Source organism: Panthera tigris, chromosome B3, assembly GCF_018350195.1.
Source record: "Panthera tigris isolate Pti1 chromosome B3, P.tigris_Pti1_mat1.1, whole genome shotgun sequence".
NCBI classification, from domain to species: domain Eukaryota; kingdom Metazoa; phylum Chordata; class Mammalia; order Carnivora; family Felidae; genus Panthera; species Panthera tigris.
The window spans coordinates 85893175-85920951 of NC_056665.1; the positions used below are offsets into that span (position 1 = coordinate 85893175).

General features: G+C 35.3%; 1 protein-coding gene and 1 long non-coding RNA gene across 8 annotated transcripts in view; both read right to left on the reverse strand.

Moving 5' to 3' along the window:
• The window catches only part of SLC25A21 (solute carrier family 25 member 21), a 480180-nt gene that overhangs the window by 322702 nt on the left and 129701 nt on the right, over positions 1 to 27777 (reverse strand). The window lies entirely within an intron of this gene.
• Positions 1 to 27777, reverse strand: part of LOC122239588 — a 150637-nt gene that overhangs the window by 2986 nt on the left and 119874 nt on the right. For 4 of the 7 annotated variants that reach the window (XR_006218813.1, XR_006218807.1, XR_006218812.1 and 1 more), the window contains 2 exons: positions 21803 to 21928; positions 20295 to 20369 (listed from right to left, as the gene is read on the reverse strand). The exons of 1 other annotated variant lie outside the window; for it this stretch is intronic. This is a non-coding gene — a long non-coding RNA (uncharacterized LOC122239588). Of the gene's footprint in view, positions 1 to 20293; positions 20370 to 21802; positions 21929 to 27777 lie in introns of those variants that run through there. 2 more of the 7 variants (XR_006218808.1, XR_006218811.1) reach the window with 2 other exon arrangements.

Below are 27777 nucleotides of genomic sequence, written 5' to 3' on the forward strand. Positions count from 1 at the left end.
ATCTCCTAAGTATTACACCATATTGCTTCCTAATTTTAAAACACCTTTTATGCCCTCCTTCTAAAAAGAGGAATAAGAACAGGGGCAAAGCCAGAGACCTCATTATGATCCATACCCAACTCTTAGAAGTCCTGCCCTGGGTCTCAATCATTCAATGGGAGGCAGAGCTCCAGGTGACACATATTTTCCATAATCACTAAATCCACTAAGGTATATACTGCTCTCCAGAATGTTACCTTCCAAATTATTCCATCTAAGTAGCTGTCCATATATCTGCACCTCCTGTGTACATGTACACACACACACACACACACACACACACACACACACACACACACACACACACACACACCATGATTTCTGGAAGCAGCAAAGGTCAGAGAAGCAAGTCTTCAGGTTCAATCTCATTTGACTGACTTCCACAGGAAGCTCAGCCAGCTCTTCAAAATTAACTTATTGCTTTTGGTTCTTAGTTCCCATCTGTAGCCAATGTGGTATCTTGTTTGGTTTCTCTTATTTATTCTCTAAGAACTATGTCAATATCCATTCATTATGCTTTATTAAATAGCCATGATTGGATAGTATAATGATACACAAAAGTTTAAAAAAACAAGGTTTGTTACAAGCTATGAAACATAATACTGCATCTGTTAAGAATTGAGTTCACTTACCTAGTTATCATACATTTTAGTTTTTAAATACCGCACTTATGGATTAGATTTGTTTTATGTATATTTTGCAGTTTACATTCCCTTATGAATCAATACATTGTATACTTTTCATGCATACACATATATACATATGATGTAACTCAAAGTTAAGGTTTTTTAAAGCTATACATACAAAATCACTGCATGTGGAATTAAAGCATATTACACACAAAATGAAAAGAACTATAGCATAAAACACAGATCGAATGTAACTGACCTATATAAAACAAAGCATATGATCATTGTATCCCTAGAATATTTTCTCTTTAAGAAAAAAAAAAAAGCCAATTATCTACTTGTTGAGTAAATCACAATGCAGTTTTCTAAAAAAATTTGCTAGGCAATGATAGCTTTATTGCCTTCTTGGCTTCAGACCACCAACTATTCTAAAGATATTTAATTAAAAAAATAATAAACACCATCACATGAAATACAATGTCAAACAAACATAATTATATTCAAACATCTGAAAAATGCATAGTACCACATTTGGGAAGTGTGGACTTTTTCCATTGCTGTCTCATTCATGATAAAGAGCAGTCTTTGGCCTCCTTTTTGAAACTTTTTATAGTGTTTCTTTAAAGTTTATTTTGAGAAAGAGAGAGAGCGAGTACACATGAGAGGTGGAGGGAGAGAGAGAATCCCATGCAGGCTCCAAAGCGGGGCTCGATCCCACGACCCTGGGATCAAAGCCTCAGCCAAAATCAAGATTTAGATGCTTAACTTACTGAGCCACCCAGGCGCCCTATAAACTTTTTACAGTATTTTTTATGTTCAATAAAAATCTCATTTCAGCATTTTTATCTTGAAGTATAATAGCCCTATTTTTCTCTTTACCTCCAACTAATATACCCCAATCTTAAAATATTTTGTATGTGTATAACAGCATACAGATTCATGTATTTATTAAACAACTTGCTAAAATAAGGTCCCTGTGAAAGGTTTACTAAAATCATGCAAAACTAGGACTCATAAGAAGGGATCCTCTAGCACAGCTATTCAACGATTTGTTTTACTAGCTGGGAAAAACAAGAAGGCCTGCAAAATTCCATATTCTTCAAGTTTATCAACCTTAATTTCCTAAAACACTGCTCCAGAATCTCAGACAAACGCCAGATAAAATTATTTCCTTAATTCTGCTACTTCCTATTTTCTGCCACATTTTAATGTTTCTAAAATTGGGATTATTTTACAAAGGATATATATATTTCATGGTCGTCCGCCTTTTAAAAAATGGGCTATGCTAAATTGGTATCATATCTTACAAGTGATGGAGATTTAGAATCCCAGAAAATAATGAATATAGTATTACTCATGAAAGGGAACTCTGAATTAAGTACTTTTTAATTTGCCATTTCTTCCAGTAATACTTGTTAAGGTTACTATTCACCCTACCCAAATTGGAGCCCTTACAATCTCCTGAAACAAAGAAAAGGCATAATCCTGAAACCAATCAATTTTTTAACATATTTTTTTTCTACAGTGGCAACTAAGGCCAAGTAACTTTATCACTTCCCCATGTGAAGACACCAGAGAGTGATTTGGAGATTAGGAAGATAGATTAATAGAGACAAAGAAAAACTTACTGAGAAATAATGAGGTTAGTTGCCAAATTGACAGTATGAATTATCTGTTGTAGAGGGACTCTCTTATGAGATGACACATTATTATTCAAAGAACTGGCCATTACGTTACCTTGGCCAGACTACATGCACTACTGCCAGAAACTACTCATGCAAAAACCTTGGCTAAAAGCTACTTCTGATGGCCTGGAACCTATTTTGGCATTAAAAGCCAGAACTTCAGGCCACTCAGCAGAACTTGCCCAAGAAATCTATTTCTCAGTTAAAAAAAAAGTTCTTCTATCTTGATTTTACTGGCATGCTTTAAGGGAATAAATTATTGACAGTTAATTCATATATATATAATCACTCATCTTTTCAACAAAAGAAATATGAGGCACATTTAAAAATATTCCAAATTCAATTTAAAACTTTTACCATCTGAAAAATAAAATAAAACCTTTACCAACTCAAAGATTCTGCATTTACTTCTGATTATTTTAATTTGTCACGAACCACCCTCAAGTAAACCATCAGGCTAAAAGGACTGTCCAGAGTTTCAGACAGCCTAAAACTGACTGTTGGAAGATACCATGGATCTGGTTGGCCAGGTGCCTTTCTCATTGTTCCAAGTATCACTGCACGCATTCTTTGCTCCAAAACAAGAGTTAATTCTGCTAAGTTGCTGAACCAAATTCTTCGTATTTGCCTTAACTTTCTTTATCCAGATTTGTTTTAAAAATTTACAGGTTAGTCTTGATGCTGCTCTGACCCTACAAAAACCTGACAAAGGAGGTTAAGAGGGGAGGTGTCCAGCCATTGGAATGGAGGATGTGATGCCCAAAGCTCACATAATCTCAGCTACTGAAACCACATCAGTAGAAAGGAACTTCCTCTGCCATTGATTTTTTTTACTATTGAGGTAAAATTGGAATATAACATTTTATTAGTTTCAGGTATACCACATAATCCAATTTACGTATAGACTACAAAGCAATCACCACAATAAGTCTAATTACCACCCATCACCATACAACTCACATTAACCATTTTGGCTTACCCCCAACCCCCTTTCCCTCTGATAACTGCCAATCTGTTCTCTGTATCTATGAGTTTTGTTTGCTCATTTGTGTGGTTTTTTTTAGATTCCACATATAAGTGAAATCATGTGGTATTGTCTTTCTCTGACTTATCTGACTTATTTCACTTAGCATAATACCCTCAATGTCCATCCACATTGTTGCAAATAGCAAGATTTCCTTCTTTTTTATGGCTAAGTAGTATTCTATTATATATATATGTATTACTACTCACTATTACTCATTACTATTTATTATTACTATTCATTCCTTTCTCTCTCTCTCTCTCTCTCTCTCTCTACACACACACACACACACACACACACACACACACAGATACATATATATCACAAATTCTTTATCCATTCATCCATGAACAGTTAGGTTGTTTCCATATCTTGTAAATAAAACTACAATAAACATGGGGTGCATATATCTTTTTGAATTAGTGTCCTCATTTTCTTTGGATAGATACTCAGATGTACAAGTGCTGGATTGTAAGTAGTTCTATTCTTAATTTTTTGAGAAACCTCCATACTATTTCCCATAGTTGAAGAACCAATTTACATTCCCACTGACATTGTATGAGGGTTCTCTTTTTCCACATCCTCCTCAATGCCTGTTATTTCTTGTCTTTTTGATCCTAGTCATTCTAGCAGGTGTAAGGTGATATCTAAATGTAGTTTTGATTTGCATTTCCCTGATGATTAGTGATGATGAGCATTTTTTCATGTGTCTGCCATCTGTATGTCTTCTTTGGAAAAATGTCTATTCAGGTCTTTTGTTCATTTTTTAATTGGATTATTTGGGGGTTTTGGTACTGAGTTGTAAAGTTCTTTATATACTTTGTATATTACCCCTTTTCAGATATATCACTTGCAAAATCTATTTATTAGGTTGCTTTTTCCTTTTTTTTTTTTTTAAGAATTTATTTTTAAGTAATCACATTACCCAACATGGGCTCAAACTCACATCCCCAAGATCGAGTCACATGCTCTACCAACTGAGCCAGCCAGGTGTCCCTGTTGCCTTTTCATTTTGTTGATAGTTTCCTTTGCTATGCAGACTTGTAAGTTTTTAGTTTTATGTAGTCCCACTATTTATTTTTGCTTTGTTACCTTTGTTTTTGAGTTGAATCTAAAAATTCAATGCCAAGACCAACATCAAGGAGCTTAACGCCTATGTCTTCCAGAGTTTTATGTTTTCAAGACCTTACATTCAAGTCTTTAATCTATTTTGAGTTAATTTTTGTGTATAGTGTAAGATAGTGGTCTAGTTTCATTGTTTTGCATGTTGCTGTCCAGTTTTCCCAACACTGTTTATTGAAGAGACTATCCTGTTCCCATTGTATATTCTTAGCTCCTTTGCTGTAATCCAATGACCCTATGTGTGGGGGTTTATTTTTGAACTCTCTATTCTGTTCCATATTTCTGTATGTCTGGTTTTATGCCAATACTACAGTGTTTTAATTAACATAGCTTTGTAGTAATATAAAGTGTGATACTTCAGACTTTGTTCTTTCTCAAGATTGCTTTGGCTGAGTGTCTTTTGTGGTTCCATACTAATTTTAATATCCTTTGCTCTAGTTCTGTGAAAAATACCACTGGGATTTTGACAGGAATTGCAGTGAACCTGCAGATTGCCTTGGGTAGTATGAACATTTTAACAATATTAATTCTTCCAGTCCATAGGCATGGAATATTTTCCCAATTACTTGCGTCTTCTTCAACTTATTTCATTAATGTCTTATAATTTTTAGTGTACAGGTCTTTCACCTCCTTGGTTAAATTTATTCCCAAATATTTTATTCTTTTTGATGCAATTGTAAATGGATTTCTTTCTTAATTTCTCTTTCTGATAGCCCATTATTACTGTATAAAAATGCAACAGATTTCTCTATATTGATTTAGTATCCTGCTATTTTACTGAATTTATGAGTTCTAACAGTTTTGTGTGTGTGGAGTCTTTAGGGTTTTCTCTATACAGGATAATGTCATGTGCAAATAGTGACAGTTTTACTTCCTTTCCAATTGGGATGCTTTTCATCCCCCCCCTTTTTTTCTAATTGCTATGGATAGGACCTCCAATACTATATCGAATAAAAGTGGTAGGAGTGGCCATCCTTCTCTTGTTTCTCATATATGGCCTTTATAAGGTAGTTTCTCTCTATACCCACCTACAGAAAACTTTTATCATAAATGTTGAATTTTGTCAAAACTTTTTTCTGCATATTTTGAGATGATCATATGATTTTTGTTTTTCATTTTGTTAATGTGGTATACTACATTGCCCTGGAATAAATCCTATTTGATCATGGTATATAATCTTTTTAATGTATTATTGAACTCAGTTTGCTTATATCTTGTTGCGGATTTTTACATCTATGTTCATCAAGGATATTGGTCCATAATTTTCTTGTTTTGTGGTGTTCTTACCTGGATTTGGTAACCAGGGTAATGCTGGCCTCATAAAATGCATTTGGAAGTGTTCCTTTCTCTTCAGTTTTTGTTTTGTTTTGTTTTTGTTTTGGGGGGGGGTTTGGAAGAGTTTGAGAAGGACAGGTGTTAAATCTTTGAGTTCATCAGTGAAGCCATCTGGTCCTAGACTTTTGTTTGTTGGGAGGTTTTTTATTGATTCAATCTACTTTCTAGCACTTAGTCTATTTAGATTTGCTGTTTTTTGATCATTCAGTCTTGGAAGATTATATCCTTCTAGAAATTTATCCTTTATTCTTAGGTTGTTCAACTTGATGGCATATAATTGTTCATACTGGTCTCATGATCCTTTGTATTCCTGTGGTTATCAGTTATAATGTCTCCTTTTTAATTTCTGATTTTATTTATTTGAACCCTCTCTCTCTTTTTTTTTTCCTGGTGAGTTTAGTTAAAGGTTTGTCTATTTTTTATATATATTTTCAAAGAACTAGCTTTTAACTTCATTGATCATTTCCACTGTTTTTTTTTTTTTGTTTCTGTTTTGTTTATGTGCACTTTGATCTTTATTATTTCTTTCCTGCTACTAACTTTGGGCTTTGTTCTTCTTTTTTTAGTTCCTTTAGGTCTAAAGTTAAATTATTTATTTGATAGTTTTCTTGTTTCTTGAGGTAAGACTGCATTGCTGTCTTCCCCCTTAAAGCTGCTTTTGCTGCATTCTATAAATTTTGGAATGTTATATTTCAATTTTTATTTGTCTCAAGGTATTTTCTGATTTCCCCTTTGATATCTTATTGACCCACTGGTTTGTCAGTAGCATTTTGTTCAATCTCCATGTATTTGTGACTTGTTCAGTTTACTGTAATTGAATTCTAATGTCATGCCATTGTTGTTGGAAAAGATGACTGGTATGATTTCAATCTTATAAAGTTTACTGAGATTTGTTTTGTGGCCTAACATGTGATCTATCCTGAAGAATGTTCCTTGTACACTTAAGAGGATGTATAGTCTGCTACTTTTGAATGGAATGTTCTGTATGTATCTATTAAGTCCATCTGGCCTAATGTGTCATTTAAGGCCAAGAATTCTTTATTGACTATCTGTCTTGATGGTCTATCCATTGGTGTACGTGAAATATTGAAGTCCACTACTATTATTATATTGCTGTTAATTTGCATTATATAGTTAGGTCCTTTATTGGAGGCACATAAATATTTACAAATATTATATCTTCTTGTTGGATTGACTCCTTTATCATTATATAATTCTCTTTTTTGTCTTTTGTTTAGTCTTTGTTTTAAAGTTTATTTTGTCTAAGTACAGAAACACCAGCTTTTCATTTCCATTTGAATGTAATTTCTTCTTCTATCCCTTCATTTTCAGTCTTTGTGTGTCCTTAGATCTGAAGTGAGTCTCTTGTAGGCAGCATATAGATGGGTCTTCTTCTTCTTCTTCTTCTTCTTCTTCTTCTTCTTCTTCTTCTTGTTCTTCTTCTTGTTCTTCTTCTTGTTCTTCTTCTTCCTCTTCCTCTTCCTCCTCTTCTTCTCCTTCTCCTTCTCCTTCTCCTTCTCCTTCTTCTTCTTTTAATCCATTCAGCCACTCTATGTCTTTTGGTTGGAGAATTTAATCCATTTACATTTAAAGTAATAATCAATAGGTGTGTACTTACTGGCATTTTGTTAATTATTTTCTGGCTGTTTTTATAGTTTTTGTAGTTCCTCTCTGTGCTTTCTTCTCTTGCTCTCCTCCCTTGTGGTTTGATGACTTTCCTTAGTGTTATGTTTAGATTCTTTTCTTAATTCCATCTACTATAGGTTTTAATATTATGATTACCATAAGATACACATATAATAATCTGTTTACATAGTAGTTTATTTCATGTTGATAGCAACTAAAGTTTGAGCACTTTCTAATGACTACATTTTTATCCCAACTTCCCTACCCATGTTTTATGTTTTGGTGTTATATTTTACATTTTATTTTGTTTTATATATCCTTTAACTTATTATTATTGTTATGGTTAATTTCACTAATTTTGTTTTTCTAATCTCAATACCTGTTTTATAGTGACTAATCCACTACCTTTCCTATATGTTTGCCTCTTTCAGTGAGATTTTTATTTTCATGTTTTCTTATTGCTAGTTAGTGCCTTCTCTTTTCAGCTTAAAGAAGTCGCTTTTAACATTTATTGTAAGGGTGGTTTATTGGTGATAAACTCTCAGCTTTTGCTAATCTGGAAAAGTGTTTATATCTCCTTAAATTATGAATGATTGCCTTGCTTAGAGTATTCCTGGTTGGAAGTTTTTTCATTTTAGCACTTTTCATGTCCTGCCACTCCTTTCTGACTTGCAAAGATCTGACTGAAAAATCAGCTGAAAGTCTTATGGAAGTTCCCTTATATGTAACAAGTTGTTTTCTCTTGCTGCTTTTAAATACTTTCCCTTTAACTTTTGACATTTTAATTATAATGTATTTTGGTGTAGATCTCTTTGGTTTATCTTATTTGAGACTTTCTAAGCTTCCTGGATGTAGATGTCTGTTTCCATCCTGACTTCTTGGAAGTTTGCAGCCATTATTTCTTCAAGTAAGTTTTCTGCCTTTTTCTCTTTCTTTCTCTCTTCTCTTTCTCAGACCCCTAAAACACTTGATGTCCTGTTAGCTATATTCGCTTTTTAAAATTTCTTTTCTTTTTGTTTTTCTGTTTGGATCAGGATGCTGGTCCATTGTTCTGCTCCATCCCGTCTGCTATTGAACACTTCTAGAGTGTTTTTCAGTGGAGTTATTGTATTCTTCAGTTTAGTGACTTCTGTTTGGTAGTATCCTTTTTTTAAGAGAGAGAGAGAGCACACACATGCGTGCATGAGTGGGGGGAGGGGCAAAGGGAGAGGGAGAGGGAGAGAGAGAGAATTTTAAGCAGGTCCAGTGCAGAGTCCAACATGGGCCTCAATCTCATGATGGTGAGATCATGACCTGAGCCAAAATCAAGAGTCAGATGCTTAACCAACTGAGCCACCAAGGTGCCCCTGTTTGGTACTATCTTATATTTTCTATATCTTCTATCTCTTTGTTGAAGTTCTCATCGTTTCATCCATTCTTCTCCTAAGTTCAACAAGCATATTTATGACCATTACTTTTGAACTTTTTATCAGTGAGAGAAATAAGTCCCCCAAACCCCAAAGGCTGGGGTATCTGATGTGGGGTACAAACTCCTCAGTCTTCAGGGAGAATCTCCATATTTGTGAGATCCCTCCAGATTGTGGGTCGCCATGCTGGAGGTGGGATTTTTGGTGAAATCCCCTCTCTGCCTCTACTTCCTGTCTCAATGTAGTTCTTTTATCCTTTGTTGTAGAAAAGCTCTTTAGCTAGTTTTCAGGTCTTTTCCAAAGGGAACCAATTCATATGGAGCTGTACATTTGGTATGTGCATAGGAGGAAGTAAGTTCAGGATATTCCTAGACCTGAGCCACTCTCTCCCTGCCACTGATTTTTAACTTCATCTTATGACAACTTACCACAACCATCCAATCCACCTACTAGAGCAACATCCCATAATTTTAACCACCTGGTGTAATGCAGGGGCTTTACAAAGAGATACAGCTTATCATCAATTAGAAGATGATGTAAAGAAGGGAGAGATGCTTTGATTAAATGCTATTCTTTTTCTTTAAATTTTTTCCCTCAAAGTTTTATGTCTCAATTATTTTATGGTGTAGTTAGGTAAAGGATTGTTTACAACACAAAATAATTTTATATGAAAAGCCTACAAATATATTTCACTGCTTCTAATACAACATCTGTTTTGTGTGACCAAAGAAATCCAGTAAACAACAAATTGAAATGGAAGACAATCTTAGTCCAAGAGAGTAATTCTTTGCAGAAGGAAGTGAATGGAGATAAAACATGCAGCAGGAATCCAGGGCCCAGGAAAGCATGAGCACAGCAGGGCAAACATAAGCCTTCTCTTAGTTCTTTCCTTTCCTCCCATACCTGCTCTTGTTTCTCTCTTTTCTTTTCCTTTATCTCTCACCATTGGCTGCTCAGAGCCAATATATTCACTTACCTCAATGGCAGGCTTAATGCTCTTCCTTGGAACTAAGGGATAGTGAGGAATAAACAACTTAGTTTGGTTTTGTAAGAATAATGTTCATGCAGAAAGATCTGGAAAAGAGAAAAAAGGAGGCTTCCATTTGTCCCTAAATGTTATCTTACCATAATTGGTGACATCTCTGGATTAGTGTCTAAATGTATTGAAAATCCTCTGACTCATTTGTTGCCCACTAAACAACTTTTTTTTCACCCCAGCAAAAACAACAGCCTCGCCATAGAATGTTCAATTAACGTTACTGATAGATTGATGTCCTGACGTTACCTCTCAGTGGTCCAACTAGTTCAGGCATTACTGTTTAAAAGACAGGATAGGACAGGCAAAATCAACCATAAATCCATGTTATAGATCATGAGGAGAGACAGGACTCAAGAAATATATCATAGCTTTGTAGGCTTTAACAACTTAAGAAATTTAACATAGTGTGAAAACTGTCTCTAGAGCTCAAATAATTGTCTAGTCTAGGTGGAATAAGAATTAAAAACTTGGTTTGAATAGAATGGTAGGAGAAAACTCGACTTAGAATCATAACATCTGGTTCCAATTTTACTCTGCCATTTATTACCTGTGACTTGAAACATACTGCCTCCCTTACCCTGAATTTCCTTATCTGAAAATTGAGAAAATTCAAGTACATATCTAATAGGTATTATTGTGAGGATTTAATCAAGTGAACCACATGAAAGCTAATGGCACAGTACCTGAAATGCAGTAGATACTCAATAAACATACTACAGAAATAATTTTCCCCCACTGTAGTTGTGTGCTATCAACTTAAAATCCTTTTTGAAGGGGGAAAAGAAACATTTTCTTTCTGATATGGCTATTGCCTGGCATCTGCATTGTTTGAAATATTAGGTCTCTCTTATCTCCTATTGTCATATGTACAATGCTTTGAGATTCATTTGCATGATTTACTGAAGACCTACTTTCTTCCTCAATAGGCTTGCAGTCTAGCAGTAAAAGAGAAATGCATATTATTACAACCTTGGGTGTATGTGTAATTGCCACAACAAGGCAGGCTGGTGGTACAATGGCTGCAGCAGGGAAGAGGAGGGGGTATAAGGGTCTGAGGGAGCCGGGGAGGCTTTGGGGAGAAACAGGACTAGGACTTGGTCTTCAGGGTCAGAGAAGGAACCCGCCAGACGTGTGAGAGAGAAGAGAGGTTTTCCAGATAGAACCTAAAGAAATATCCAAACTCTAAAATATTTTAAAATATTTAAAATGCTCTTTTTAAGTGTGTCTAAATTCTAAATTCATATGGTTTAAATACCCATATGCAGTTACTCATAATTGTACACATTTTTCTCTGTGACTCTAACTTAGATAATTTAAAAGGCAATAGAGATATTTGTCTGTTTAGATGATGAGAACTTTATAGGAATAAGCAATGATGGGAATAAATTGATAAAAAAAATTATGTCAAACAGGAGTGCCTGGCTGGCTCAGTCAGCAGAGCATTTGACTCTTGATCTTGGGGCTGTGAATTCAAACCCCACATTGGGTGTACAGATTACTTAAAAAATAAAATCCTTAAAGAAAACAAAAAGAATTACATCAAACATTCTACTTTTACATACTTGTGTTAACTGGAAGATGACACAGGAGACCCTTGATATTTGGTGTGTGAAAATGCCTGTAGCGGTCCTTAGCTTTCTGTCAAATCACAGTTTCATCCAGGGTCAAATCATTGTCATTATTATCATCACAATCATCATAGCAGCCAATACTTGTATGGTTAAATACAGTGCCAAATACTGTTGCGAGCGCTTGGGAGTAGAAACCCACTTATTCTCAAAAATGAGGGAGGAAGATCCCATGGCCTTTTCAATTTTGCTAAAAATTTCTTACTTGATAAGGAAATTTACATTGGCCAGAGCATTCCCAGCACAGATTTACAAACCATTTCTTATTTCTCTGTGAGGCATAGGATAGGCTCGGTTCCTATACCTGAATCCTGGTAAAAAAAAAAAAAAAAAAGATCATTTTTCATAGGCTTTTGCACCCTCACTTCATATCATACTCACTGCTTAGCTCTTAGGTCTTTCTCCATACCATTTTCACAAATAAACCCAATTTTTACTGTTCACAGGAGGTATAATATAGTGATGACCTGACTGGAACAATCAAGTTGCCCTGAAAAGCTGTTGCAGGGTAATCAGATGGGCACACTCCCTGACTAAAGTGATTTGCTCCCATGCCATACAAGCACTTCAAAGCCATGCTTCAGTAAAATGACAAATTAGTACCTGTCAGGATTTTGGGACCATGCACGGAAAGTGAGATCAAAATCCAAAAGTCTGTTATCGTATAAAATCGCTGAGGTTTGAAGACAGCATGCTGTGTAGTCTATATAGTGAGAAGATAGTTGTGATATTTAGGGATAAATTTTGAAAGCCACTGCTATCAAACTTTTCTTATGTTATCTTGATGCTTCAAATGTGTACTTTTTACATATAATTCACATGTTTCCTCACACTTGAAATGAAGCTACTATATATGAGAAGTTTAACACTGCAGCTCTACCTCGACCACCCTTAAAATGAGATGCTTAGGAAATCAGAAGCTAAATTATATGTCTAGGTACTAATATGCCCACAAATAGTATAAACTGTACATGCACAAAGCAGTAAATAACTCTTAATTATCACAGAAAAGTTAACCTCAGTTTCACAGCGTTAATAGAAATAAGTTTAGTATTTTTTGGAATTTTGATAAATTTTAGTCAAATTCTGACTCTGGTTTCATGATCCTACCATTTAATACATGTGACATTTTTAGAATAGCATCTGCACATGTATGGTAGCCAACTTTCCCAATTTTAGTAATAGTCATTTGGCTTGAAGGACTCAATTTTCATAGTAGACCAACCACTTAGGACATTCAGTGTAAAACAACAGCTCTTGAAGTTAGAAGGGTCACCACAAAGAATCTACAGTGCTGAGCTGTGTTTGGCTTGTCGTTCCTACTGTCAGAATGACAAAACTGATTTGATCATAAATAGTTTCAAGAAGGCCAGTGTGCTTTGGGGACATGCCAACTTGGTCCAACCACTGTGAACTTGCAACTCTGAGAGCACAGTATCAAACTTCTTGAGGAGGGAAGTGGTGGAATGTGGAGCTCAGAGTCTAGCTAAACAAAAGTTAAATTGCTTTTTAATTAAAAATATATATACTCCAGGAACTCTAATAATTTGAGTTGTATTTGAAAATAACAGCTTTAACAAATATGATTTTTAAAGACTTCTTGACATTCAGAGCTGCTATTCTGTGGGTGTGAAATAAAAAACCAGGCTTTATCCCACTGAAATCTGAGAGGCAAACAGCTCATTTTAACTATTCATATGTCTGTGTTGGCTTTACAGATAAAGATCAACTCAACGGCATTCTAGAAAATTAGTTGTGTCTAATCCCCAGTGTCCTAGTTGACATTTCCTTTATTAATAGAACAGGATACACATGGCTGTGGTCAACCTCTTACTGGGTCTGCTATGACTGCTGTAGCAGCCCGCAAAGTATAGCCTCTCTGTGAAGTACATTGGGCTGCTCCAAGGGAAAGAACTCTTCATGAGGCTTCTTGTTAACCTTCTCCATTTTAACTATCATGGCTTCTTGAGCATTTGCAAGTTTTTCAAGTCTTTTAATATATAGGTAACAAAACCAGACATTAAACATTGATTTCTAAAATACCTTCCAAGAACTACCTTTAATATTTTGTTAATGTATAACTTATACAAGCAAAAGCATAACTGTTAGTTTTTGTAAATTATTTAACCCTCACTCCAACCACTCTCCACAATCTCATAGCTCATCCAATAGCAAACAAAGAGATAAGTAATAATTAGGCCTCCATTTCTTTCCTTTATTTTTTTCTTGCTGTCTACCTTCTTTCCTTTTCTTTTTTCATTTTTTAATTTCTCATTTTCTTTCTCTTACATATCTGAATGTTATTTTGCTTTTCCATTTCTACAATCCTTTTGTGTATTTTTCACATAAAAAAAGCAAATGGAATGGCTAATAAACATACGAAAACATGCTCAACATCACGGATCAGGAGAAGGTAAAGTAAAATAACACCAAGATAACAATTCCCCTTTCAGACTGAAAAGCATAATATAAATTGTTAGAATCCAATGTTAGGGAAATTGACATGCTAATATATGGTTAATGGTGCAGTTCCTTTCAAGGGTGGCAATTTCTATCTCAATTCAAAATGTACATACCTTTTGATGCAGCAATTCCACTTTTTAAAATCTATCCTACAGAAATACTTGTAAAACTATGTAGTGATATACATAATAATGAACATGTATGAAATTGTTGATTAAATTATGGTATAGCTATACTATCATGCAATTTTAAAAAATAATCAAGTAAACCTATATTACAGATATGGAAGAATTCCCATAACTTGTTTTTAATGAAAAAGAACAAATGACGGAATAATATTTATAGTATGCTCTTTCTTTTACTTACAAACACATACATGCATATGTACTTTTGATCCATATGTTTAGTTGTCTACTTAAAATATTTAAGCACAAATATCTCAAATTTAATGTCTCCAACATTTGACTACTGATCTTTTCCCCAACACTGTCCCCTATCTTACTAAGTGACACATCTATCATTTGCTCATTCAAGAAACCAGGACATCTTCCTTTTTTGTATTCTCCACCTCCAATCCAGTCCTAAACATGTTTCAAATCTGTGCACTCATCATTGTTCCACTTCCATTAACCTATTTTCGTCTCCATCAGTTTCACCTGATTTTGTCAATAGCTTCCTATTTATTTGTTGTCTTTTCTAATCCTTTTTATGGATTAGATCCCTTTTGAAAACACAATTTGGATCATGTCACTTCATGCCTAAAACCCTCATAGTATCACTTTGCACTTGGAAAAATCGACTCTCAACAAACATGAGACTCTTAAATATAGAGAACAAAATAAGGGGTTCCTGGAGGGGTTCTGGGTGGGGGGATGGGCTAAGTGGGCAAGGGACATTAAGGAAGATACTTGTTCAGATGAGCACTGGGTGTTATACATAGGGGATGAATCACTGGAACCTACTCCTGAAATCATTACAGTGCAATAATGACTGCTAACTAACTTGAATGTAAATTAAAAAACAAAAAAAACAAAAAAAAAAGAAAAAAGAAAAATCTACTCTCTTTTCCTCAGCCTACACAACCTGCTTTATCTCATCACTGATTACCTCTCCAGCCAATGGCATTATTATTGTAACAGCAATAATAATATTATTGTCAAATATTTTCTCATTTAGGTTTCAACAGAACTGTTTAAGAATTCAACCTTTAGGGGCACCTGTGTGGCTCAGTTGGTTAAATGTCTGACTCTTGATTTCAGCTCAGGTCATGATCTCACAGTTTGTGAGTTTGAGCCCCGCATTGGGCTCTGTGCTGACAGCACAAAGCCTGCTTGGGATTCTCTCTCTCTCCTCTCTCTGCCCTTTCCTCCCTCCCCCACATGGTGTCTCTCTCTCTCTCTCTCTCTCTCTCTCTCTCTCTCAAAATAAATAAATAGGGGCGCCTGGGTGGCTCAGTTGGTTAAGCCTCCGACTTCAGCTCAGGTCACGATCTCACGGTCCGTGAGTTCGAGCCCCGTGTCGGGCTCTGGGCTGATGGCTCAGAGCCTGGAGCCTGCTTCCGATTCTGTATCTCCCTCTCTCTCTGACCCTCCCCCGTTCATGCTCTGTCTCTCTCTGTCTCAAAAATAAATAAACGTTAAAAAAAAAAAAATTTAAAAAAAAAAAAATAAATAAATAAACTTAAAAAGAAAAAGAAAAAGAAGAGAAAAGAAAAGAAAAGAAAAGAAAAGAAAAGAAAAGAAAAGAAAAGAAAAGAAAAGAAATACGACCTTTAGTAACTACTCTGAAGATAGCTGTGAGTTTATCCCAGAATCAACCACTTGAAAGTTATCTCTTGTCCAGACCTGTGCAATAGCCTCCTTACTGGTTTCCTTGAGGTTTCCTGGAGGTTCCCTCCAATCTATTCTCCAAACAGCATCATGAGCATAGGTAATATATTCAAGATATTCCTTTGCTTAAAAGCCTTCGACGGTACAGACTGACCTGATCTGGCCCCCACTCAGCTCTCCAATCTTATTACATGCCACTGTCCCTCGATTAATATACTTGAGCCAAGTGGCCTCTTCTCAGTTTCTCAAATACACCAATCTCTTCTTCATCAATTTCTTCTTCATATTGGATTTTTCTATGTCCCTCCCTGCCTGAAACATTTTTCCTTCCACGTTTTATACAGCTGGCTCCTTCTTATATTTTCAGTCTCAGCTTAAATGTCACTTTTTCAGAAAGTCCTTCCTTAACCATTAAGTAACCTACTCTTATCTTTCTCATTTTGCCTTACTAATTTCCTTTATATTACTGGACACAAGTTTAAATTGGTTGTTTACTTGTCTTCTGTCTTCTTAACATTCTGGAAGTTCTATGCAACATACCCATAATAGAGGCATTGGTAGTGGGAGCTGTGAGTCATTCCTGCAAAGTCAGGAAGACCTCTCAGAATATAACATTAAGTCCTGAACTTAAGGGAATGTGCAAGGAAAGGAAAAGAGGAAGGTCATTCCAGGTCAAGAGGACAATTGGTGAAGCTGGACAAAAGCATGTAAAAGGATGTCAAATTCCCAAAGACTGTATATTTGGGGCCTAAGGAGGGAAACAAGGAAAGGGCCTTTGAGGCTGGATGGGGGCATGAGGCAGGAAAAATGGATACAACCAGATGCTGAAGGACTAAGGAAGCTCTTCTTGTCCTATACATATTGGAGAGCCCTAGAAAACTTAAACAAAGAGTGAAATACTCGAATTATAATTCAAATGGAGTAAGAGGAGAAAATACTAGAGACTATCTTCTTTTCTTCTCTTTAATTTTTTTAATGTCTATTTATTTTTGACAGAAAGTGTGAGTGGAGGAGGGGCAGAGTGAGAGGGAGACAGAGGATCTGAAGTGGGCTCCGTGCTGACACCAATGATCCTGATGTGGGGCTCGAACTCACAAACCATGAAATCATGACCTGAGCACAAGTGGATGCTCAACCAACTGAACCACCAGGCACTCCGAGACAATTTTCTAATAAACAAATCTGTAGCAGGGCACCTGGGTAGCTCATTTGGTTAAGTGTCCGACCTGGGCTTAGGTCATGATCTCACAGTTCATGAGTTCAAGCCCCGCATCTGGCTCTGTGCTGACAGCTCAGAGCCTGAAGCCTGTTTCAGATTCTGTGTCTCCCTCTCTCTGCCCCTCCTCGGCTTGCACTCACTCTCTCTCTCTCTCTCTCTCTCTCTCTCAAAAATAAATAAACATAAAAAATTTTTTTTGAAATAAACAAATCTGTAGCCCCAACTCTCATTAATAAAGATATGCAATACTGTCTAAAACATGAGATGAAATAAGTATAGTTTTTAAATAAGATGAATATATAGGAAAAAATACATGTAAATATGTATAAATTCTAATACATTTTATGAAGTTAACTTTTTAAAAATAATGTAGTTTGGAAATTTTCCAAAGGAACTAGCACCAAAACTGTGACTGACTTTTATCTGGCAATGTAGCTAGTTTATGGAGCAGGAGCAGAGTTATTTGCCCTAAATAATAATAGAAAAAAAATGAGGCTTATAATCCATGTGTCACTCTGGTAAATTTTACATAGTAAGGTTCCTGGACTAAGAGAAAAACAAAAAAAAAAAATTCAGGATACTTGTATATAAAGAAAAGTCCTGAAATTGAAAGGTTTTTAAAAGACTTGGAAAATACATGAAACTCAATATTTTCCGTTTAGAAATTCATCCAATAATCTGGAAAAGAAAACCTAGTAAATATGAAAAAGGTCACTTTTTTAAGAAAAAATCAGTTTAGATATGACCTGATTTGACCCCCAAATTCCACTGGACATTCTGTTACTGAGTAATTAGAACTATACAGTGGACTTGTTCAATTTGTTTGTACTATGTAAAATTGATTTTTTTTCTTTAATACTAAAATTTGGTCCATCTGTTGGGAAAACAGAAAATGTTCTAAATATATACAAAGAGTGGAAATGCTTCATTCCACTGGCTGTATCCTGTGGTATATGCATTTTCATCAGTATGTTTGTCTTGCAGACAAAATGAATATCAGATGGTGGTTTTGAAAAAGGGCAGACCTAACATGAGGTGATTAGTTTCAAAAACAGATTTTTATTCTTGATAAATTATTACCAAATACAATCATCTGTTGATTGAGGATATAAAACAGATTGGTCATACTATAACCCACAGGTTAAATGAAAAACGGAAATAATAAGTTTATTTAACATGGTCTTGCATTAGGTTCCCAGCAGTACAAATCTAAGGCAAATAATTAGATTTCCAATTTAAAGATATACATTTGTTAAGCCAGACATTTCCTGAGGTCATCTATTTCTCTGTTGGCTAGTCTCATTGCACTGGCAATATATTTGGGACATTTTCACTTAGAACTTTATATTACTACCTATACCTTGCACATTACTCTACTCTGATCAAGCCAGTATTGCAGTTTGATTCAGGAATAATGCAGAGGGCAAAGCACTGATTGTGATGAGTCCTGTCTGCAAATTAGATTCAAACACACTGTTACATAGACTTAAAGAAACTAATGCCTTAAAAATAAATCCCTGAGAAAAAAATAAAGAATTCACTTAGAGACAACTGGTAAACCAAACAAATCTATCTTATACTAAGTTAATGGGACAACAAATATAGTACACTCAATTTCTTAAATATCCACTTTCTTTTTTCCATTTAATTTTATGGTGAAAAATAAAAACTTAAAAGACAGCTGCTCTGATCAATAGTATATCTTATTTTTACTGAGCACACTCCCCATCCCTCCTCCTCATCCTCTATTTCTTTAGCAATTTACAGCTCTGCTATGTAATGTCTCTCCAGGGAGCAAAGAATCCCATTACAGATGATTCCTCTGTGCAGACTTCAACTCTGTAAATCAACAGGCTGAGCTCTCTAACAGATTTTAAATCCCTGCTTGAGTTAGGCTGGGACAACTTGCAAATTGGTGGGGCCGGAAGGAGGAGGAGGAAGGAAAGTTTGATACCAAATAAGTTCCAGGAAAAACAACCTACAATATAATTTGTTTTTGTTTTGTTTTGCTTTTATTAATTTTATCCAGTAACATTTATGCCTGATACAGAAGAGGGAAGGTCCAGAAATATCAGGGACTGAAAAAGGACATCCAAAGGAGATTTTCTCCCCAGAAGAACATTCTCAAGGGATTCTAACAAACCCAGCAGAGTGTATCAGAAGCATAAAGTAATAAGCTGGGCTAATGCCTTCTTGGAGATAAGATTTCTACGTGGAATAGAGCACTTTAAAAAGATAAAGTTGTATGACAAAGGTGTGGGGCGCTATTTTTAAAACAAACCTCTGTAAAATAGATGGCTCATAGGGAATTTATTCTCTTACAGAGCTTCATATGCCTTTATTACTCAAAAAAAAAAAAAAGAGAGAAAAAGAAAAATCCTATAAAATCCATTGATATTGTGAAAGAATTTTGAGAGATCACCATTATTTTCTGTATGGTGCAGGTCTCACTTAAAATAATCATTAATAATAGTAACAACAGGATGTAAAGCATGGTTAATTACATAAAAACATATTTTAACAAGAATATTACACATATTATGCCAACACTTATCACATTAGGAGATTGACTCTTGCATATTTCCATTATTAAAAATCCAACATGATGTTTTAAATGTTCCTTATAAAAAAAAGTCATACTATGTTCAAGTTGAACCAAGTGTTTATTGAAATAAAATAGTGAGAACATTAGGGACAGGGAAGGAAGTTGAATATTCCAAACCAGATTGTTTCTGAGGGTCAATCCCATATAAGACACCATCACCTGAGTTTAGCAAACGTCTCTTTTATTGTTATTATCAATATGTAAGATAGATCTCTGCCTCTCTCTCTCTCTCTGCCTCTCCTTAATCTCTTCCCAATTGTGTACCAGTTGTCCTAAACCAACACTTCATCTTTCTACCTTTTGTCTTCAAATTGTTTTACTTTTTAACTTTTTCACTCAGTTGCTTCTGTGACCAGTACCCCAACTCTGCTCTATGTTCACTTATTCCACTCATGTTCAAATTGTTACTTCATCTTGTCCATCATTACTTTTGTGTTTCTCTTATTTTTAACGTTTTTTTTTTTTCTCTTACCATCATCCTAGTACCAGGATTCATCTCCTCTACCCTGGATTGCTACTATTTCATTCTGTCTAAACTTCTTGCTTTGAGTTTTCCCCAGATCTTTGGTCTATGCACAGAGTTCCAGTTAATCCTCCTAAAACATTACTCTAATCATGAATTAATGAAATCTGGAATCTGAGATACTTGCCTTTACTGAGTTTTATGATCTCAGGGAACAAACTTTGACTATGACCAAACATTCTGAAAACAAATGTCATCTGTAAAGGAATGAGAAAATGAATGGATTGGGACAAGTCATTTCTTCTATACAAGCCACCCCAAGAAAGTACTTTTATTAGTCAATAATTCCCTCTAAATATAAAAACAATAGCATATGATTATTATACTGAAAAAGGTTTTAGAAGATAACCTTAATGGAACACTTAATGCAGACATGATTATCAACTTAACGTAATTCCCCTTAAGGTCCTTTTTCTCTTCTAGTTATCACTTCTCCAGGCCACCACCCTAACTCTGTAACATTGCTTCTGATTACTGCTACTACCAACAGGCTGAACACACCTCAAGGACAGTTTTACTCATCTGGTGAAAACCTGAGTGACATTCTCTAACAATCTTTGCTGCAGCTGGTTTTCTGAAAGGGATCTCACTGTCAATCTTCATTCCAAAAGTGTTCCAAAAGTCAACCTTTTCCTTAGTGTGGATTATTATGTAGGGACTTTTTTGTGCTGCCAAGAAATTTCAGACTGAACTTTTAAATGGAAGAAAAAGCCTTAAGGGCACAATTGGGCACCCATGTTTAAGAATGGTGTGTTTGTTTTAAATTGGTGCTCCATCTCTAAAGTTCAGGAGGGACCTTAAAAAAAAGAAATCAATGTTTAAAAAGATCCAATTTCCTTGCACCTTTGGTCAAGAGTTCATAGTTACTTCCTCTGTTAGAAGAAGCACTAACTTACCTTAGCAATGGCAAAAAAAATTAAAACCAATGGATTCTCTTTTCTCCATCTATTGATTCATCAGTGAGTTAACTTTTCTCTAAAACTACCTTTCCCTTTGTATGCAAGGGCTTTAATTCTCTACTTATTTGGCATTTACAATTTCAAATGTAAATAATGAATGCTGAAATTCCAGAATGCCTTTCCAAATACTCTTTACTTCTGCTTATACTTACTTCAAACAGTACTTCCTTGACTTCTGAGTAACAATTCTCTTATGTGTACTCTCACAGAACACTGTCTTCCTGCCTCCTTGCCAACCCCCATCAGTGATACAGCACTTAACAATAAGACAGACTGAGCTCCTGAGAGATAGGGGCCATGTTTTCTTCACCTTTGAATTTCAAAACACAGCACGATAATTAACATATACTTGGTGTTTCTTAAACGTATTTGCTGAATTGAATTAGGTTGACAAAGTGCGATTCAGGCCATGTTGACTACTGGGTAAGGCCAGGCCTCTACAAACAGAGGACAGCAGTGAAATGAAGTAATTATCCAGATCACTGAGGACAAAAAATGTGCTAATTTGGGCAAAGTGAGTAAGCAAGACTTTGCCTAACGGGACTAAATCCATTGTTTCATTCCAATGCTTAGCATTGCTAATGGAAATCTGACCTCAGTAGGGCAGTCCTATTCTCCTGTGCTTTTGTGTTATAACTGAGTCATTTGTTTTATATCGATGCTGAACATACCCTAGACCTCTTGTTCATAGGACAAAAATCACATCTTAATCCTTGTCAGCCGTCTCATGGGTGTGCCATTGGTTCCAAGCAGGGTCAGTTGAGGGCCGTGTGTACATGGTTCTGTGAAACCAATGACTAGACACACATTTTAAAGACCACACCTCACTAATATAATGAGTCACTAGTATCTTCTTTATAGACCAAAGCTAGCAAGTTGCATAACTAATTCAACTTTTAGCACCATGGCTTCTCCACATGAAGTCTGCATAATCCTCTAGACAAAAAGTAAGGTGGCTCTCTCATGTGGAACGATAAAACTCCTAGAAGACATAGGCAGTAATTTCTTTGACATTGGCTGTAGCAGCCTTTTTCTAGATATGTCTCCTCAGGCAAGGGAAACAAAAATAAAATTAAACTATTGGGACTACACCGAAATGAACAACTTTTGCACAGTAAAGGAAACCATTCAACAAAATGAAAAGACAACCTGCTAAATGGAAGAAAATTTTTGCAAATGATATACATAACAAGGGGTTAATATATAAAATATATAAAGAACTTATATAATTCAACACCAAAACCCCACAAATAATCCAATTACAAAATGGGAAGAGGACTTGAATAGACATTTTTTTCAAAGACACACAGGTGGCAAACACACATGAACAAATGCTCAACATCACTAATTGTCAAAGAAATGCAAATCAAACTGCAATGAGATACCATCTTACACCTGTCAGAATTGTTAGAATCAAAAACACAAATAACAAGTGTTGGAGAGGATGTGGAAAAAGGGAACCCTTGTACACTATTGTTAGGAATGTAAATTAGTGCAGTCACTCTGCGAAACAGTATCGCGGTTCCTCAAAAAATTTAAAATAGAACTACATGTGATCTAGTAATTTCATTTATAAGTATTTATCCAAAGAAAACGGAAACACTAATTCAAAAAGATAGATGCACCCTTTTAAACTGCAACATTACTTGTAATAGTCAAGATATAAAAAGCAACCCTAAATGATGGGTTGCATATCATAAAATCTCCTAAAGGAGATGTGGTATATGCTCATGTGCACACATGCGTGGTGCATGTGCACACAAACACACACAATGTGGAATGTTATTCAATCATAAAAAAGGATGAGATCTTGCCATTTGTGGCAACATGGATGGACCTAGAGGTATTATATTAAGTGAAATAAGTCAAAGACAAATACCATGATTTCACTTCTATGTGGAATCTAAGAAACAAAACAAATGAATAAACAGAAAGTACAATTAGACCTATAAATTCAGAAAACTGATTATTGCTAAAGGGGTTGTAGAGACGGACAGAATGAGTGAAGGGAAGGGGGAAATATAGGCTTCCAGATATGAAATGAACAAGTCGCAGGCAAGAAACGTACAGCATAGGGAATATAGTCAATGGTATTGTAATAGCATTGGGTAGTGACAGTGGTAGCTACACTCATGATGAGCACAGTTTAACGGGTAAATTTGAGAAATCACTATATTGTATACCTGAAACTAGTGTAACATCGTCTGTCAACTATACTTCAATTTAAAAAATATTATCTATAATTTTAAATATGTATATATAAGTATATTTATAGTATATAACTATGTACATATATATAGTAAGGTGAGTCAATACATATCCCCTTTGGGATGAAGATAAATCTACTGGATTTTAAGGATTATTAGAAGAAGAAAAGAATGTTGCTTTTTAAACCAACAGCTTTGTTACTTATAATGCATATGTCTGTTAGCATCTTTTCTTTTTCAGCTCATCTGTATTTGATCTAAGCAGGAAAAGCAAAGTTACCTAAACAACAAAGCAAGAGATTAGAAATTGAAATACTTGACATAATCTTTTGTCATTCTGTGACTGCAATTAATTTCCTTATGTAATTTCAGAAATGGGGATAATAAAGTTTTTATTGTGCTTCATGAGGAAGCATAAATTTCAGAAAATACTTTGCATTTGTAAATTTAAATCTTTCAACTAACAAGCAGTTATTTAGTTTGCAAATAACTGGAAAAAACTGCACTGACTATATAATTATATTTGAAATCAACATGGTCAAATTTACAGGATTTTTTTATACCATACAGGCTTAAAAGTAGAATCAGGTTTTTTTAAATTAAGGTAGACAAAATATTTAATGAAAACTACAATGAACTACAATATTTTAGAAAAATTCCAAAATTCTAGCTTGAATCTCAGCATTACCAGTCATGAACTTGGTGACACTGGGCAAGTCACTGAACCTTTCTGAATCTCTCTTTGCTCATTTCTTAGACAGAATAATAGTTTCACCCTTATCTAAGTCTTAAGGTTGTTTTGAGAAGCATGAGATAACATAAACAAGAGTAAGTTTGAAACTGTGGAAAGCTACACAATATATAGACATTATTATTATTATTATTATTATTATTATTATTATTATTGGCATGTGGATATTGATGGTGATGATGGCAGTAATGGCCTGATGTTTGCCATCAGGTGCATTGCTAATGCTCTGCTGTTAGTTAATGCAATTACTACAACAGCAATTATTTTTTGTTCAGATTCAGCCATCTGCAAATCTGAAATATTTGTTTCAACACCAAGAGGAAAACAACTTATATTAGTTTAAATAGAGAATAATAAACACATATACAACTCTGCCAGAAAAGATTATAGCTCATATTTCTTCAAAAAAAGGAGTCTTTGTCTCATATGGCTTCCTTCTCCATCTTGTAGGACAGACTTCTTTGCAAATGTCAATCGTATTTTATTAAATTGACTGTGAAAAGGGTGAACTTCAGATCAAGATTTTCAGCCCTAGGCTTCCTTGATATGTTTGTTGCAGATGAAGCTTTTAGCAACTCCTGATCAAGCTTCTTAAGAAAAAAGAAGAAAGGAAGGAAGGAAGGAAGGAAGGAAGGAAGGAAGGAAGGAAGAGGGAGGAGGGAGAAAGAAAGAAAGAAAGAAAGAAAGAAAGAAAGAAAGAAAGAGGAAGGAAGGAAGAAAAGGGAGGGAGAAAGAAAGAAAGAAAGAAAGAAAGAAAGAAAGAAAGAAGAAAGAAAGAAAAAAGAAAAAACAAAGAAACAAAGAAAGGAAGGAAGGAAGAAAGTAAGGGGAGGGAGAAAGAAAGAAAGAAAGAAAGAAAGAAAGAAAGAAAGAAAGAAAGAAAGAAAGAAAAGAAAAGAAAAGAAAAAAGAAAGAAAAGAAAGAAGAGGGGAGGGAAGGAGGAGAGGCGAGGGAACAGAGGGAAGGGGAGGAGAGGAAGAAAAAAGAGAGAAAAAAGAGCTGAGATAGAGACTAATACATAAATTGAAACTGGTATGGACAAAACCATGTGGTAAATACCAGAACACACAGCAAAGGAAAAAATCCCTATCACACTTGGTCCTTTACACTTCACCATGGGGGTCTGGAGCTAGCTCAGACATAATCCACTATGTCTAAGGTAACAAAAGACCCAGAGGATACCAGTCATCTTCCTAAAGACTAGACTTCCTAAGTAAAGAAGTAATCTTCAACTAGCTTTCTGTCTTTGCGAATTGCAAACATGCAAGGTGCGATCCATGGCTCTTTGTAAAAATTTTGTAGCATCACAGGAAATAATCTTTGTTTTTCTGCATATCATTAGTTCTCAATTATTTTCATTCATTCATGAGAGAGAGAGAGAGAGTGCACAAGCAGGGGTAGGGACAGAGGGAGAGTGGGAGAGAATCTTAAAAGCATGCTCCACTCTTAGTGTGGAGCCTGACACAAGGGCTCCACCCCAGGTCCATGGGATCATGACCTGAGCTGAAATCAAGAGTCAGACACTCAACTGACTGAGCACCTGGGTGCTCATTATTTTCAATAAGATTCTTCCTCAAAAGTATTATGAGTTGGCTACAAAAAGTGAGCATCACTGTAGGTCCCTGAGTTTTGTCAAAATGATTACCCTTTAATAAAGGTGTTTATGAAGAGCCTTGGCCAAACTGGTAATCTCCCAAGTGTCTTTCTCAGCTAGAAAAGCCTCCAAATTATTTTGTTATTTAAAAAAAAAGGCACCAAAAGGAGCTCCTTGTTCCCACCAACTTTAAATTCCACATATTTTTGCATATTTGAGGAAATAATTAGATAATATCTATATAGGATATTCCCCAACCCAAATTAGCATCCCAAGTAAAACTATTATGTGAGATATTATGGTGTCATGTGAAAAAAGAAGTGTTTCATATCCAAATAAGTTTGGGAAATAATGAAATAAACTACATTTATTTTATTTCTTTATTTTTTTTATTTTGAGAGAGAGAGAAGGGGCAGAGGGAGGGAGAGAGAGAATCCCAAACAGACTCCCCACTGTCAGCACAGAGCCTGATGTGGGGTCTGAACCCACAAACCATGAGATCATGACCTGAGCTGAAATCAAGAGTCAGATGCTTGACCTAATGAGCCAACTAGCAGCCCATGAAATAAACTACATTTAAAAGATATACTTTCTGCTGGAATTCTCATGCTACAACATGCTATCATGTATTGTGATGTTCTAAGAAAGTATTTACAAAAAAAAAAAAAAAAAGAAAGAAAGTATTTACAAAATGTATTTGACCATGAAACTGTTTTTCAGGGAAATCTATAAAAATTTGGAAGAGATGTGGATAAGACATGTAGATCTGTAACATGACAGAAATATGTTAAAGAGTTCATGACTCTTGACCATGTTAAGAGTTGTCTTTGTGTGGTTGAATCTACTTATGCCAATCTGTGTAGCCACAGAGAACCTGTTGTCTTGCCAGGTTCTGTTTGTCTAAGGAGTAGACACAGACTGCTTTGAGGGAAGGAAAAAATAGATTTAATTAGCACCAACAATTCCAAGGATTTCCCCCCCACCCCAAGTGACAGCAATCTCAAGAAATGGTTTAGCTATCTTTTCCATGAACTCACAAGTTCCCAATATTGTTTCACCGTATTTTCACTGGAGAGAGTGGGGACAACATGTTTATGAATTACAAAAGCCATGATACAAACCACAAAAATACTGGTGCATCCTCATTTCTAGAAATTCTAGAAAAACTGGCTTCACAATTTAAAAGAGGGCATACTATAGCAGACGAGATAAATTTTAGGGGTAATGACTTAATACCTAATACATCTGTATGTAGATACCAGTAACTGCTATCTGAATTCAAATTTCCTATCTCTGCATCTCTGACATTCCTTTCTCTAGCCGCCAAGATGGTTGAGCTATGACATAGTTGGTAACAACTGTTAGACGATAGTTCCTGCTACTACAGGAACTCAAATCAGGTATTCAATCCAGAAGGCTTTTCTTGTAATCAGAATAATGACAACTGGCTTCGTTCTGTTCTTTCTTTCTTTCTTTCTTTCTTTCTTTCTTTCTTTCTTTCTTTCTCTCTTACTTTCTTTCTTTCTTTCTCTCTTACTTTTCTTTCTTTCTTTCTTTCTTTCTTTCTTTCTCTCTCTCTCTTTCTCTTTCTTTCTCTCTCTCTCTCTCTCTCTCTCTTTCTCTCTTTCTCTCTTTCTCTCTTTCTCTCTTTCTCTCTTTCTTTCTTTCTTTCTTTCTGGGCAATAGGAAGGACCTAGGTTTTTATCTCTTTTTGTGAAGGTTCTCTTTTCCTAAGCTCAAGTGGAGCCTCCCACGGTACTACGGTAGCTCCGGAGCGTGTTCAGCGGCCGTGACAGCTCAACCATGCAATTTTATAGCAGGCAGCAAACAAGGCAGAGAATTCAGGGTTAAAAACTCAAGTGAAGTTTTGTCTTCTACAGTAATGAAAGCTGACTAAAAGAGTAAATCAAATGGATCTCCTAACAAAATGAAAACAGCTGTTTGGCCTGGCTTGGTCTCTGATTTAGGTTAAGTAATTATTGCTCTAGTGTGGTTCAAGGTTGTTCTGTATTAGTGAAATAGGATATCACATGAAAATCATCCAACTTTTTAATTTACTGTAGCATCAGAAATTCCACTGTATAAAAAATTCCA